Source organism: Chiloscyllium plagiosum, unplaced genomic scaffold, assembly GCF_037043375.1.
Source record: "Chiloscyllium plagiosum isolate Xiang-an unplaced genomic scaffold, Cpla_swu_hap1 HiC_scaffold_26, whole genome shotgun sequence".
NCBI classification, from domain to species: domain Eukaryota; kingdom Metazoa; phylum Chordata; class Chondrichthyes; order Orectolobiformes; family Hemiscylliidae; genus Chiloscyllium; species Chiloscyllium plagiosum.
The window spans coordinates 61,305,145-61,320,391 of NW_028270164.1; the positions used below are offsets into that span (position 1 = coordinate 61,305,145).

The 15,247-nt window shown below is 43.3% G+C and overlaps 1 long non-coding RNA gene across 2 annotated transcripts in view; it reads left to right on the forward strand.

Annotated features, from left to right (window-relative positions):
• LOC122563351 (uncharacterized) overlaps positions 1-12,560 on the forward strand; it is a 28,473-nt gene extending 15,913 nt beyond the window's left edge. Inside the window, exons 3-5 of one of the 2 annotated variants that reach the window (XR_015750980.1) lie at positions 5,929-6,036; positions 6,137-6,325; positions 12,311-12,560. This is a non-coding gene — a long non-coding RNA (uncharacterized LOC122563351). Of the gene's footprint in view, positions 1-5,928; positions 6,105-6,136; positions 6,326-12,310 lie in introns of those variants that run through there. The other variant, XR_015750979.1, reaches the window with a different exon arrangement.
• The last annotated feature ends 2,687 nt before the right edge of the window (positions 12,561-15,247 follow it).

A 15,247-nucleotide genomic window follows, 5' to 3' on the forward strand; every position in this document is an offset into this window, starting at 1 on the left:
TCCCTGGTGCTGTGAGGCAGCAGTTCTAATTACTGAGCCATTGTGCTGCCCCGTGACTTGGAACATCAGGACCTATCCGGACAGTCCCGTTTGTGACAGACCGGAACTGCACACCACCATCATTGCACAGGTGCAACCATGCTGACATCATCGCTCTGAATGAAACCCAGCAGGCTGGGGTTGACAGATTTCTCTGGAAAGGCAAGGCCGAAGAAGAGCACTGCATTTGTGTAATTGACTTTACTATTAAAACCAAACTGGTGGAGCAACTCAGAGATTTTCCTGGCAGAATAATTGAATGCGTCATGACACCTGGCCTTCCCTTTGCTGGGAACCAGTATCTCACAGATATCAGTCCATATGCACCAATACACGATGCAGCCGACGACAACAAGGAGCAGTTCTGCTCTAGCCTTGACCGATCTCTCTTGTGGTTCCCTACAAGTGGACAAACTAACCATCCTCAGCGACTTCAAAACCAGAGTGGACAAAGTACAGACCTCTGGGAAATTGGGAAAGAGTGAGTAGGGAAGCAAAATTCCAACACTTCCCCAGACCAATTGCCCTGAGAACATCCTCCTCATCACCACCACGTTGTTCCACCAAAGGAACAAATACAATATAGCTTGCATGCTCCAAATTCTGACATCTCCTTGACTCTGTCATCCACAGAGCAAGGGATTGGAAAGAGGTTACACGCCACAGGACAGGAGCCAATGACTGTTCCGAGCCAGGATTAATATAAGTACAGCCCCGCCGCAGCAGAGTCAACAGAAGTAGATCCATAAGAAGTTCGACATTGAGGCACTTGAAGAAACGGTTAAGAGAGCCTCATGCCACCAGCTCCTCTCCACAAACCTAGCAAACCAGTCATCCGCTTAACCAGTAAATACCAAGACTGGTTTGACGAGAGTGATCAGGAGATCTAAGAACTGATGCAACAGAAAGCGCATAGCATTTCTGAATGTATATCAGCAACCGCACTCGGACGAGAAAAGACAGACAGGTGACTGAAGGCCAACGTCCAATAATGAACCCGTGACATAAAGAACAGGTTGTGGGTGGGGAAAACACTTGAATGCCAATGAATGGCCAACAGCCATGGTGTGCAGGGTTTCTTCCGGGCTCTCAACACCACCCATGGACCAAACCCCCAAGGCCACACTCCACTGTTGGCCATGGACACAGTGTCTTATCAAAGACATACAAGCCATCAAACAAACATGAGGGGAGCACTTCAGAGACCTTCTCAACCAGAGTCCTGTCATCAATCTGAGCATCCTTGATCGTATCCCACAGCATGCTACACACCACAGGCTCAGGAACACTCAGCCCCTCCTGAAGTAGAGAAGGCCATCCGCCAGCTTGAAGAACAACAAGGCTGCCTAAAGCAGATGTTATCCCCACTAAGTCATTGACATATGGACGCAAAGACTTCCCAGTGCAGCTAAATAATCTTCTCTATCTTATGTGGAAGGAGTGATGTGGAGGTGCCAGTGTTGGACGGGGTATACAAAGTTAAAAATCACATGACACCAGTTTATAGTCTGACAGGTTTATTTGTTGTTAAGTCTTTCACCATCTAGAATGGGTTGCATGCTTCAGTTCATTAATATGTAAATTACAGAACTTCTTGTCAGTCACTTTCTTGAGATAACTTAAGGTTTAATAAGAAAAGGTGACATCTGATCTTAGACAATGCAAAATATAATAACTTAACCTACTGCAAGCGGGCATCAGAGCCGCCCTGCTTTTGCCACGGGACTGTGCCTACATCAGGAAACTATAAGAATTCATTTTGTGTTTTAAACAGCAGTCGCAGCTTTAAACCCACAGAACTCACCAGCTGCCGGTCCGCCCACGTGACCGGGAGATAGGAGACAGAGGACAGATAAAATCCACACTATACCAACACTACCCATGACTCATAGACCAAAACTCCGGAATTAATTAATATGGAAACCCATCTCCTAATCACATCAAGAGACTGATATCAGACCAATACACACCAACACCCCAAAGGAACAAAGTGGGGTGCTAGCCCCTGCCCTCACAGAGAGAGACAAGCAGATAATACCCGGACCCGTTTTACATAAACCAATTAGCACCCTATTGTGCGTGCCCTGCAACTCTCCTGGGACGGCAGGAAACATTCTATTTGTACCTACTCCAGTGATGATGGGGAACTATCATCCGATTCATCCTCAAATTCCACACATCCTGACAACTAAAAGAATATAATATGTAGCTGCGCGCGGGAACAGCAGATGTATTCTAACTGTGCTTGGAAAAGACACCAAATTCAGCGGAAAATTAAATTATCAAGAGATGTTGGAGAATCTGCAAATGGATATGGACAGAACAAAGTCATTGGATAATGTTTAGCTGGTGAAATACATCATGTGAGAAAAGCTGTCATTTTTTTTAGGAAGCATGGAATGCAGTGTGTTACTGAAGTGGAGAGAGATTATAGGACATAGTGACACACTGTGTACTGGAGGGTTCTCTCTGACCGATTCTAATCTCTCTGACATTAGAAATGTTGCTCCATCTCCCTGACCTTATTCTGCATGATGTTCCCAGTGGCTCCATTGCACTCAGTACACACAGGATATTTTGATGTGGTCAGTTCACAATGGGGCATATTGACGGGGAGGGTATTTTAAGCCACATATCAAGGGGATGAACTTTACTGAGAGGTCATCCTTTCTTTCTATGTGGAAACACAACGACTTGGGAATGGCTGACTGCTCCTGAATGAAGAGGCTATAGCTGCTGCCAAGACAGGGGGTATTCACCAACATGATGTACTGTGCATGGTCACACTGTAACATTAATGAAGTGAGAGGTCCTTCAGTTCCTCTATCTTTCCCCATTGACATGGGGACCTATGTACACCATCGGGAATCCCACTATACTGGGAAATTAAGGATACACCCGGCAGCTCCCTGCTGATGTAGAAAATGTTGTATCATCTCATCCACTATATATCCTTCCTCATTCTCTGGAGACATTGTTGTCGACATACTGGGAGATGATGGATATGTTGCCCACTCCTGACTGGAAAATTCTGGGTCATAGAAGCTGAATGCTACTGTGATCCTAACAGCCACTAGCAGCACCGTCCTCCCCATGGTATGAAGCTGCAGGGCCTTTTGAAGGAGGTGACACTGCTCAGAGACCAGCTCCTTGTTCAATCAGGGTCCCCTCACACTCTGCATCTGGTTTAAGTCTCACTTGGAAAGTGTTCTTGGAAAACCTGGGGCGGATATGACAGATCCCTTTCCCCACACGCACACTACTCAGCAGTGGTTGTTGTCCATGTAGACTTCAGTAAGGTCTTCAACATGTACCCATATGGTAAGTTGGTTAACAACGTGAGATGACATGGAATACGGGGATAGGCAACTATTTGGGTACAAAATTATCTCGAGGGTAGAAGACACACAGTGGTTGTGGTGTAGGCCTGTGGCTTGGAGGCCTGTGACCAGTGGTGTGCCTCAAGCGTCGGTGTAGGGTCCACTGCTTTTCATCATTTATACAAATGACTTGGATTTGAACAAAGTGTGTATGGTTAGTAAGTTTGCGGGTGACACCAAAATGGGAGATGTAGTGGAAAGCGAAGAAGGTTCCCTCAAAGTAAAGTACCTCAGATCTTCATCAAATGGACCAATGGGCTAAGGAGTGGCAGATGCATTTTAATTTAGATAAATGTGAGGTGCTGCATTTTGGAAAGGCAAATCAAGGCAGGACATATGCACTTAATGGTCAGGTCTTCGAGAGTGTTGCTGATCAAACAGACCTTGGAGTGCAGGTTCATAGTTTCTTGAATGTGGAATCGCAGGCAGGTAGGATTGTGAAGAAGGCATTTAGTTAGCTTTCCTTCAAAGTCAACACAATGAGTTGATGGAGTTGGGAGGTCATGTTGTGGCTATAAACAGCATTGGTTAGGCAACATTGCCATAGTATGTGGTAGATTTTGAACACAATTAAAATAAAAAATGGAATTAAGAGTCAAATAATGACCATGAATCCATTGTCAATTGTTGGAAAACCCATATGGTTCACTGATGTCCTTGAGTGAAGGAAATGTGCCATCCTTACCTTTTCTGGTCTACATGTGACTCAAGACCCACAGAAATGTGGTTGCCTCTTAACTGCCCTCTGTGCAAATTATGGATCGACAGTATATGCTGGATCAGCCAACGATGCTGTCATCCCATGAATGAGTAAACAAAAACAAAAGCTGCCTGTACTACTTGCAAAACAGCTTTCTACTGCACTTAGAGACATATGACGACAATAAGCAAATTAAATCAACTGGTAATGGTTTGGGTAATGGACAGAAAGGGAAAAAATTGAGGGATATTTCATCGACATGTGAGAATGTACTTGAGAATATTAAAATTAATATATTCCCAGACCCAATAACAGTATAGATTGAGTGAGTTCTGATATAGAACATCAAACATAGATCAATACAGCGCAGAACAGGCCCTTCGGCACTCAGTGTTGCACCAACCTGTGAACTATTCTCAGTTCGTCCCCTACACTATCCCATCATCATCCATGTGCTTATCCAAGGATTGTTTAAATCTCCCTACTGTGGCTGAGATAACTACATTGACAGGTCCGGCATTCCACACCCTTACCACTCTCTGAGTAAAGAACCTCCCTCTGACATCAGTCTTAAATCTATCCCCTCTCATGATGCCCCCACATACAAGATGGTGTCATCATCAAAGGAAAAAGACTTTCACTCTCTACCCTACCTAATCCTCTGATCATCTTGTATGTCTCTATCAAATCCACTCTTAGCCTTCATCTTTCCAATGAAAACAGACCCAAGTCTCTCAGCCTTTCCTCATAAGAACTTACTTCCTGACTAGGGAACATCCTGGTAAATCTCCTCTGCAATGTTTCCAATGCTTCCACATTCTTCCCGAAATATGGTGACCAGAACTGTACACAAAATTCCAAGTGTGGCTGCACTAGCATTTTGTAAAGTTGCAGCATGATATTGTGGCTCCAGAACTCAATCCCTCTACCAATGAAACCTAACACACCGTATGCCGACTTAACAGGGGCGGCACGGTGGCACGGTTAGCACTGCTGCCTCACAGCGCCTGAGACCCGGGTTCAATTCCAGCCTCGGGTGACTGACTGTGTGGAGTTTGCGCGTTCTCCCTGTGTCTGCGGGTGCTCCGGTTTCCTCCCACAGTCCAAAGATGTGCAGGTAAGGTGAATTGGCCATGCTAAATTGCCTGTAAGGGGTAAATGTAGGGGTATGGGTGGGTTGCGCTTCGGCGGGTCGGTGTGGACTTGTTGGGCCGAAGGGCCTGTTTTCACACTGTAATGTAATGTAATGTAAAAAATGTAATGTAAAAATGTAAAAAAAAAAGTAATGTAATGTAATCTAATGTAATGTAATCTAATCTAATCTAAACAGCACTATCAACCTGGGTGGCAACTTTCAACGATCTATATACATGGACTCCAAGATCCCTCTGCACATCCACACGTCCAAGAATCTTTCCATTGATCGAGTACTCTGCCTTCCTGTTATTCTTCCCAAAGTACATCACCCAAAGCTGCAAACTTCAGTTGCCACTTCTAAGTCCAATTCTGCAGTTTATCCAAGTCCCCCTGCAACGTGTAACATTCTTCCAAACTGTCCACTACTGCACCAACTTTAGTGTCGTCTGCACATTTTCTAATCCATCCACCTATGTCTGCGTCTAAGTCATTTATAAAAATGACACACAGCTGTGGTCCCAAAACAGATCTTTGTGGCACACCACTAGTAACCGGACTCCAGGTTGGATATTTTCCATCAACCACCACTCGCTGCCTTCTTTGAGAAAGCCAGTTTCTGATCCAAACTGCTAAATCACCTTCAATCTCATGCCTCTGTATTTTCTCCAACAGCCTACCATGTGGAACCTAATCAAAGGCTTTACTGAAGTCCATGTATACCACGTCAACTGTCCTACCTTCATCTGCATGCTTGGATACCTTCTCAAAAAACGCAACGAGGTTTGTGAGGCACGACTTGCCCTTGACCATGTTGACTATCTGAAATCAAATTGTCGCTTGTTCGATGATTATAAATCTTATCTCTTATAATCCTATGCAGAACCTTTCCTACAACAGAAGTATTGCTCACTGATCTATAATTGCCTGGGTCATCTCTATTGGACTTCTTGAACAAGGGCACAACATTTGCAATCCTCCAGTCTGGTACTAAACCTGTAGACAATGAAGACTCAAATATCTAAGCCAAAGGTTCTGCTATTCCCTCACTAACTTCCCAGAGAATTCTCAGGTACATCCCAATCCGGCCCAGGGGACTTGTCTACTTGGCCTTACTTCCGCTCTTATGGTTTTATGGTCTACTTTCACTCTTTCTAGAATTGATAACACCTCTTCGTAACTAACCTCGATATGAGTGGAGTATACATGGAGTCTTACTTCTGCAGATTTGATATTTGGAGTGTAAGCAGCAGATAATTGGTATCATTAAGACTGTATTTCATAGCTTCAGGTTTAAAAAGCAAATGGGATGAGCCAGTAAAGTATATACCTCAGGTGTCCGTGGTTAAAATTTGGAACAGTCAGGGTATGGTGCCAGGAATCAGCTCACAACCAAAGGATCACTGCAGTTATGATTCACCTGTTTCAGCCTCAGATATTAACTATGAATGGGATGGAGTCAGATGAAGGAAACAGAGTTTGCAACCAGAACACAAGGCAGGGACATTCATGATCCCAATGTTTAAATAACAAGGGCAATGACACAATGAATCATAGCTCACAGCTGAAATTGAATATGTCAACATAGAGACACACAAGGGACACTGACAGATGCAAAGAGGGGGAGAACAATCTCACTGATGCAGTGATTTGTAGATTGAATATCTGGATTCAGAGTCTCGCCAGGAACCATAATGGATGCAAGGAGTGCAGAGCAAATGAAAAGTAAAGTGATACATTTATGCACAGTTTATATAAATAGTAACTGGATTTTATACTTACCAGGAACACCAACAATAACCAAGATAGGATAATAAAAATATTGCATAATGTAAAGTGCATTTTTGATCCGCCGTGGTAATGACAATTGATCATAATATGTAGAAAGGTACCAAACATCATAGGCTAAACTTCTGTCCATTGTTCTCAGATTCTGATCACTCTCCCACTTCTCTCTGGAGCTGCTGATCCCTTTTAGTGCTATCAGTGATGCTTCTGCTCATACTATGGGATAACACATTGAATGGAGTCCATTTATCATTAAAAGATGAAATAATTAGAAATCCATGGAGACTGGCATTAATCACAGTCACAGAACAAACAGATTCAGCTAACATCACTTTTCATATCACAATAAAAGCGAAGACTTATGGGTCTGGATGGACTGTGTGAGGGTTGCTGAGGAATGGGTCATAATTTTTAAAATCTTTTTAGTCTTTCTTCCTCGTATGTGGGAGTAGTGCCAGAACACTGCAGGATGCATATGTTCCATCCCGTTTACAAAATGAGACAGGAATAAAATAATAGACAAGCTGCATAAAATCACTGGCGGGGAAATTTCTAGAAACAATAATCCAGGGTAACAATAATTACGACCCACTGACTTTAGGTAATTCTGCTCCTCATTTTAAGTGCCCTATCATCAAATCCTTTCATAACCTTGAGACATCATTCAGTGCATTGAGACTGCATCTCGGGAACAGGAGGAAGCAATTCTGTCTCCATGTACCTGTTACAGAGAGATAGGAGGAGGCCATTTAGCCCACACCAGCCTTTTACTATTTGAAGAAGTAGAAAGCTGGAGTGTTGGCACATATTGAAAAGAGGTCAATCATAGCATACAAAAGTGCTACTGCAGCTGTACAAGGTGTTACCGAGAGGACACCTGGAGTACATTATGTTGTTTGTGTTTCTGTAACTGATGAGGAACTCCGTCAGATACAGTTTACCATATGCTCATCATCCACGGGTTGCTCATATTGTCTCAGGCCCTGTTACAGAGGGACAGGGGGAGGCCATTCAGCCTCTTGATTCCATTACAAAACAGACAGGAGGAGCCCACTCAGCCTCTCAATACTGTGATAGAGGATGAGCAGGAGGCCAATCATCCTCTCAAGCCTGTTACAGAGTGCCAGGAGTAGGCCATTCAGCCTCTCGAGTATTTTACAGAGGTATAGGAGTAGGCCATTCAGCCTCTTGATTCTGCTACAGACGGACAGGAGGAGCTCATTCAGCCTCTTGATCACTGTGGTAGAGGACAAGCAGGAGGCCATTCAGCTTCCCAGCCTGTTATAAAGGATCAGGAGGAGGCCATTTAGCCTCTCGATTCTGTTACAGAGGGACAAGAGGAGGCCATTCAGCCTCTCAAGTCTGTTACAGAGGGCCAGGCGGATGCCATTCAGCCTCTCGAGTCTGTTACAGAGGAACAGGAGGAAGCAATTCAGCCTCTTGAGTCTATTACAGGGGAACAGGTGGAGGTCATTCAGCCTTGCATGTCCAGGAATGATGAGAGAACAGGATTTTGGTGTGTGTTCAAATGATGGAGAGCATTGGATGAGAATTTGTCTGCACCTTTGTAACTGGGAGTGGGGCCAGCACAGTCTGACTCATTGGGCTGAATCTAAGTGTCATTTTGTCTCAGTGTCATTTTCATTGAGTGTGACAGAGAGGTCGTCTGCATGAAGATGAGTTAGTTTTCTTATCAAACTCACCTAATTAACTCGCTACCCCACCCCATTGTCTCCCTCTCACTCATTGCCCGCCATCATAGCTGGAGGTACTCAACATAGCCTAGATGCCCCTGGACACTCTGTGATCTCTTGCACTGGTGCCATCTTCAAAAGGCCAATGGGCACAACTGAGCGTTATCAGTTCGGAGCTGCCATGCATAGTTCTCGTCGAGCATAGCACCATAATTTGTCAACAAATGCACAGCGGTCCTGGTGGATGGGATGGCACAGAGGAAGATAATTCTCCTCCCCCACCACCAGACCCACTGAGCATGGTCTGAGCTCACCACCCAGCCCAAGTGTCAATAATCTTCCTCGCTCTGCGAGGATAAATGTGACCGCATTCTGTCTGCTCCCTCACACCCACTGTATATATTTTGCAGTACGTATCCCTGGACAAGGGAAATGCTCGTAAACTCTCACAAATGCAATGCCCTCACATACTTATTGAACGTTCTTGAGAATGCCAGTTCTAGAATGTTGTGGATGATGTCATTTAGAGAATTTTCCAGATAATTTTCCAAACAATTCCCGTGTTCAGGAAAATATCAGTCCTCCAACGTGTAGCACAGAAGGGAAAGGGACAGAGTTGTATATTTCCTAATCACATGATTAAAGTGAATCATGAAGCTATTCTGCTCTTCAGACCTGCTCCACCATCCAATAAGATCGGGTTGATCTGATTGTGGCCTGAGCTCCATGTTACCGGAACTTTCAATTATTCAACTCCCTGGGTTCCTGTCAGTGAGCAGAACTTTTTTTTACACCTATTTTCTTCAAGTGTGTATTTGGGATCCATTTCCCATCAGGACGGACTCTCTAAACAATATATTCCATCAGCTTCATACTTTCACGTATTTGTAAGAACACTTTACATAGATCAATTAAAAATGAACACTTATGCCTCTCAATATTCAATCACAGTTAGTAATTCTGGCTATTTTGCTTGTCTTACCTTATTGTGTTTAGCTAAAGGCAGCATCTAAACACTTGCCTCATTAGAAAATACAATTTCTAGCAGACAACAATTTTTTGTCCACAGCCGTTACCTTGAACATTACCTGAATTGTAACTTCTTCCTTCTTATCAAAGTTTCAATTGTTCTTTGTCTGTGACTATTACTGTCTCTCACAGTTGCACAGTCTTGCACTCAGTTGGGTGGGTAGCTCTGATGCAGAGGAAGTCCAACAGCGTAAGGTTCAATGTCGCACAGTGATGGAGGTTACCATGAAGGGCCCGCTTTCTCAATCACACCCCCTTGCCCGAGGTGTGGTGACCGTGAGGATAAACCACCAGAAGTGTTTTTTCTCTAATGAGAGAGCAGCCCCATGTCCTTTGTGATTGCACTAGTTTTACTCTATCACTGCTGGTATGTTAGCAATAGCATTTCTTTTCTCTATTGTATTCTCAGATGTTCCAGACATCCACAGTTTCATTTGCTATTACTGTCAGCACTTCCCCCTCACGTCGTAAGCTCCTGTTCACCCACTAAAAATCTTTTACTCAGTTTTCATTAATGAATCCATCTGTCTAAACCTCAAAAATGTTCTGCATCTCTGCTTCTAATGGTCTCCAGGTAAGAGCATTCAAAATTCTCACAACACACTTCAAAAATAAATATCCTCACTTTTGTAATAAATTGAAGATATTTTTAAGGAAAACGAAAGACATTAAATGTGTCCACTAGTGTATTTTGAATCAACTTTCCAGGAAGGATGTGTTGCTGCACTGTACCCAGTCTGACTGAGAACACATCAGGTGGGCTGTGTGTGAATGTTTTTTGTTTCCGTCTCCTTACCTGAGAAAGGATATAATTACATTGGAAGCAGTTCAGAAATGTTTCAGTTCATGTATTTCTGGGATGGAGGGCTTGTATTAATGTATTGTTTAACAGGTTACCCTGGAATGAGAGATGAGCTTACTGAATCAAACAGGATCTTGAGGAGAGTGGGTCAGGTGGAGAGCCGAAGGGAGTTTGTGTCGATCATGACTTGTTGTCATTAGGCTTTGCTCCTGTGTTGAGGAAACCTATTTCATGAATAAACCACTTTTTTGTGGCTGACCAAAGAAATCTGCCGAACCTGTTCCTATCACTGAACCTGACCCAGTCTTTCACCTATACCATTGGCCATATCACTGACCTGGTTACATTTAAAATCTGTTGTGACCAGTGGAGGAGTGGGACTGGAAAAGTAAACAGTGACCATCCTAATGTGGACAGTACAAGAATGAGGAGAAATTCACAAAATTGGAATTCATTCAAGTCAGAATTCTCTTTCCCAGAGGTTTCTGGTGGATAGATGTTTAAATTATATTGTAATTAGTTTGATTTTCGATAGACAAGTGAATCAGGGATAATGGGGTATTCACAGAAAAATGCAGCTGGGACCATAATGAGATGACCCATTATATTATTTACTGGTGGATTCGTGTCAAACAGTTGAGAGCACCATAGTGCTCCTCAGTCCCATCTTCTGATGTTCCATTCAGCCCCTCGAACCTGCTCCCTAAGGAGCAATTGAGGCCACTCCGATGTTAAGTGTAGGTTGGAAAAGTTTACTTGGAAAATCTAGGCTTGGTCAGGAAGATCCTCCCATCCCTTAATCCCACTATCCAGGATTGCCTTCTCTGCAACTTCTGCTCCAGATATTGGTCATGCTGCAGACCGAGATTCACTGTGAATACATCCCCCATACGCCACCCAGGGTGAGCTCAACCAAATCCTCTGCTCTCCCTGACTACAATATTACACAAAACGACTTTCAAGAAAATAACTAGCCTATTTTCATTAAGATAATGAAAGAAAAAATCGAATAAGGACAGGAGTAGGTATTCAACCCCTTAATAAGAACATGGCTGATCTACTCCAGGGTCAACCCCACTTTCCTGCCAACTCCTTCCAACCCTCAAATTGCCAATATGGCAAAAACTTATCGCCTCCTCTGTAAATTGGGTGGCGCAGTGCCTCAGTGGTTAGCACTGCTGTCTCATACCACTAGGTTCGACTCTCAGCCTCGGGAGACTGTCTGGGTGGAGTTTGCGCATTCTTCCTGTATCTGCGTGGGTCTCCTCTCCATCGCAAAGATGTGCAAGCCAGGTGAATTTGCCATGCTAAATTGCCCATAAAATAAGGTACATTTTTCAGGGGTAAATGTTGGGGAACTGGACTGGGTAATGTACTCTTTGGAGGGTCGGTGTGGACTTGTTGGGCCAAAGGCCCTGTTTCCAGACTATAGAGAATCTAGTTATTAGTATAGCTCTCTAGGTTAGTGAACTCCAGACATTCAATATGGTCTGAGAGAAACCATTACTGTGCATCTCCTTTTTAAATTGACGTCCCTTATTCTGTATCTAAAACTTCGATATCAAGACTCTGCCCCCGATTGGAAATATCTTCTCAAAATCTACCTTGTCCAATCCCCTCGGGAGCTTATATGTTTCAGTAATAAAAACCCTTATTCATTTGAACTACAATGAAGAAACGTCTAAACAACTGCTATCTGCCAAGAATTTGTCCACTTCCTGACCGTATCTGCATTCCCTTTCAGATTCCTTACATTCTTCCTGCAACATGCCCTTCCATGTTTGCATGTATCATCTGCAAACGCGGATATAATGCACTCAATCCCCACCTTCAAGACATCAGTATAGATTGGAAATAATTTTTGCATCAGGACTGAGAAGTGCAGTACTCCAGTAGATATACATTTTTAACCTGATAAAGACACATTAATATCCACTGTATGTTAGCTAATCCTCATTCTGTGCTAATTACATTATCTGTCACACTGTGGTCTGCTATCATCTGTAAGAAAGTTTATTTTGTGTATCCTTATTGAAAGACTCTTGAAAGCCAAATAAACTTTCTACAATTCCATTTCATCAAGTCTGCTTGTTATGCTCTCAGGAATCTAAGCAATATGTTGCATGATTTTACTGGGGAAAATATAATTTTCTTTTCACAAATCCATTTTGAGTCGGATTGCATTAAGCTTTTACAAATGTTCTGAAATTCCTTCCTTAAATGCGGATACTAGTAGATTCACAGCAATAATTGTGAGATGAAATGGTCTGAAAGTTCCTTCTTTCTGTCTTGCTCCCTTCTGGAAGAAAAAAGCCACATTGGAGGTTCTCTAGAATTGCTGGAATGCTCCGGCAATCCATAGATTTATGAATATTTCAAACAATGTCGCCAGTCACTCTGTCATCCTTTCTTTTAAAACCATGCATCAGTTGTTGCTGAGCTGTCTCTCTTTAGTCTTATCTGTTTGGGAAAACTATGTTTCTTTTGTTAAATGAAGTTCAAGATATTTCCTCTGATCACCATCTTGTTTAAATCACTGAAACACTGACAGGGTCTTCCTCATGAGGAATGATGTAAAATTCAGGTTTAAATTATCTGCCTGTTCCTTATAACCAGTTCCCCAGTCATACCCTCTCAGTGTCCCACATATACTTCCAGAACTTTCTTTCTTCCAAGGCTCACACACTCATACTGAATTTTTTTCGACATACACGGAAATGCTCTCACTGCTTGATTTTATCTTTCTTACCAATTTACTTTCATAATATTTTTGTTCTTTTATTCACTTTATATTATCTGCTTCAGATTCCTAAAATTAGCATCCCAAATCTGGCCGAGACTACTGCTCACTAAATTGAATCCTTTAGTTTGTGATTGAATAGCCTGCTTGACAGCTTTAGCGAACCGTGGGTGGTTCATCTTTTTACTGATTCCTTCTTTTTGATCTGAAACATCCATCACTGAGCGTTATGAAAAATCTGCTTAAATGTCTGCCACTGACGTTCTATTTTCGCATTCTACCTTACTCCAGATCTAACACAGACGTCTGCAGTAAAGATGTTAATTTGGCGTGCCACAGTGTTTCACACTGCTGCCTCACAAACACCAGGGGGTCGGGTTCAATTCCAGCTTCAATCATCTGTCTGTGTGGTGTTTGCACATTCTCTCCATGTCTGTGTGGGTTTCTTCCAGGTGTCCCAGTTTCCTCCCACAATCCCATAGATGTACGCTTTTGGTGGATTGGCCGTGCTAAATTGCCAATAGATTTCAGGGATGTGTAGTTAGGTGCATTTATCAGGGGTAAATGTAGAGTATAGGGTGGGGGAATGGTGCTGTGTGGGTTACTCTTCAGCGGGTTGATGTGGAATTGTTGGGTCCAATGATCTATTTCCATGCTGTAGGGATTCTAGGATATTTCTTTTTCATGATTTCTAGTTCTTTCCAATCATTCAGGGGTACCTTTCGCATGGGACTGAACACATGATCAGCTGAGAGTGACTCTATTCTCCGAGTTTTCCCGTCTCTGTAATTTCTGATTAATGATGCCACGTTCCAGTGGAAAGACTCTCACATGGCTCCTGTTCCCTGAAATGAGAAATCCCACCACCTCTGGTGAACAGGGCCTTCAGCTGTGACTGACCTATTCCCCACGCTTCTGCCCTAACCCCTTCCTCTCCTTTCCAGAACAATGATACAGATCCCTTTGTCCTCAACTTCCATTGCACTAGATTTTGCATACAAAGAATCAGCCTCTGCCACTCTCACCACCTCCAGCAGGACAGCACTATCAAACACATCTTCCCCCGCGCTTCACTGTCAGCATTTCACAAGGAGCGTTCCCCTGTGACGTCCTCCACCTCCCCGAACACTTCCCCACGCCACCGTGACACATCCCCACCTATTTGCAGAAGCTTGCCCATTCACCTCTGCCCTCCTCACTGTCCAAGGTCCCAAAGACACCTTCCAGGTGAAGCAGCATTTCACTTCTACTCTTACAATACAGTCTCCTGTTATTGCTGCTCACAACACAGCCTCATTTACATTGGGCAAGACCAAACAGAGAATGCTTTGCGGAATATTTTCACTTCGTCGGAACAACTCTGACCTTCTAATTGTTTCCCATTTCAATAACATGCCTTGCTCTTTAGGGTGTAGGTTTGCTTGCTGAGCTGTAGGTTTGATATCCAGACCTTTCATTACCTGGCTAGGTAACATCATCAGTGGCGACCTCCAAATGTAGCGAAGCTGTTGTCTCCTGCTTTCTATTTATAAATCTCAACCTGAGCTACAAACCTTGCAAAAACCTTGCTCTCATGTTATCATTTCAGTCCTGGGCTGCTGCAATGTTCCAATGCAGCACAACCCAAGCTCGAGTAACACATCACTTTATGTTTTGGTAGTTTACATCCTATTGGACTTAATATTTGATACCATAACTTCACAGCCTGACCCCATTATGACTGTTCTCCATGTTTCATACTTTGTCATTCCTGGTCTTCCACTGATCTTGTCTTGTTTGTGACTATTTTGTCCTGTATGAAGGGAACTCATTTCCCCCACTCACATCTTAATTCACACCTATTTTACAACTCTTTCCCTTTCACTACAAGTTTGTCCTTTCCACTATGCCTCCATACCCTCGGTTTCCTATCACCCCTCCTCGACTTCTGCCAAGGGATTA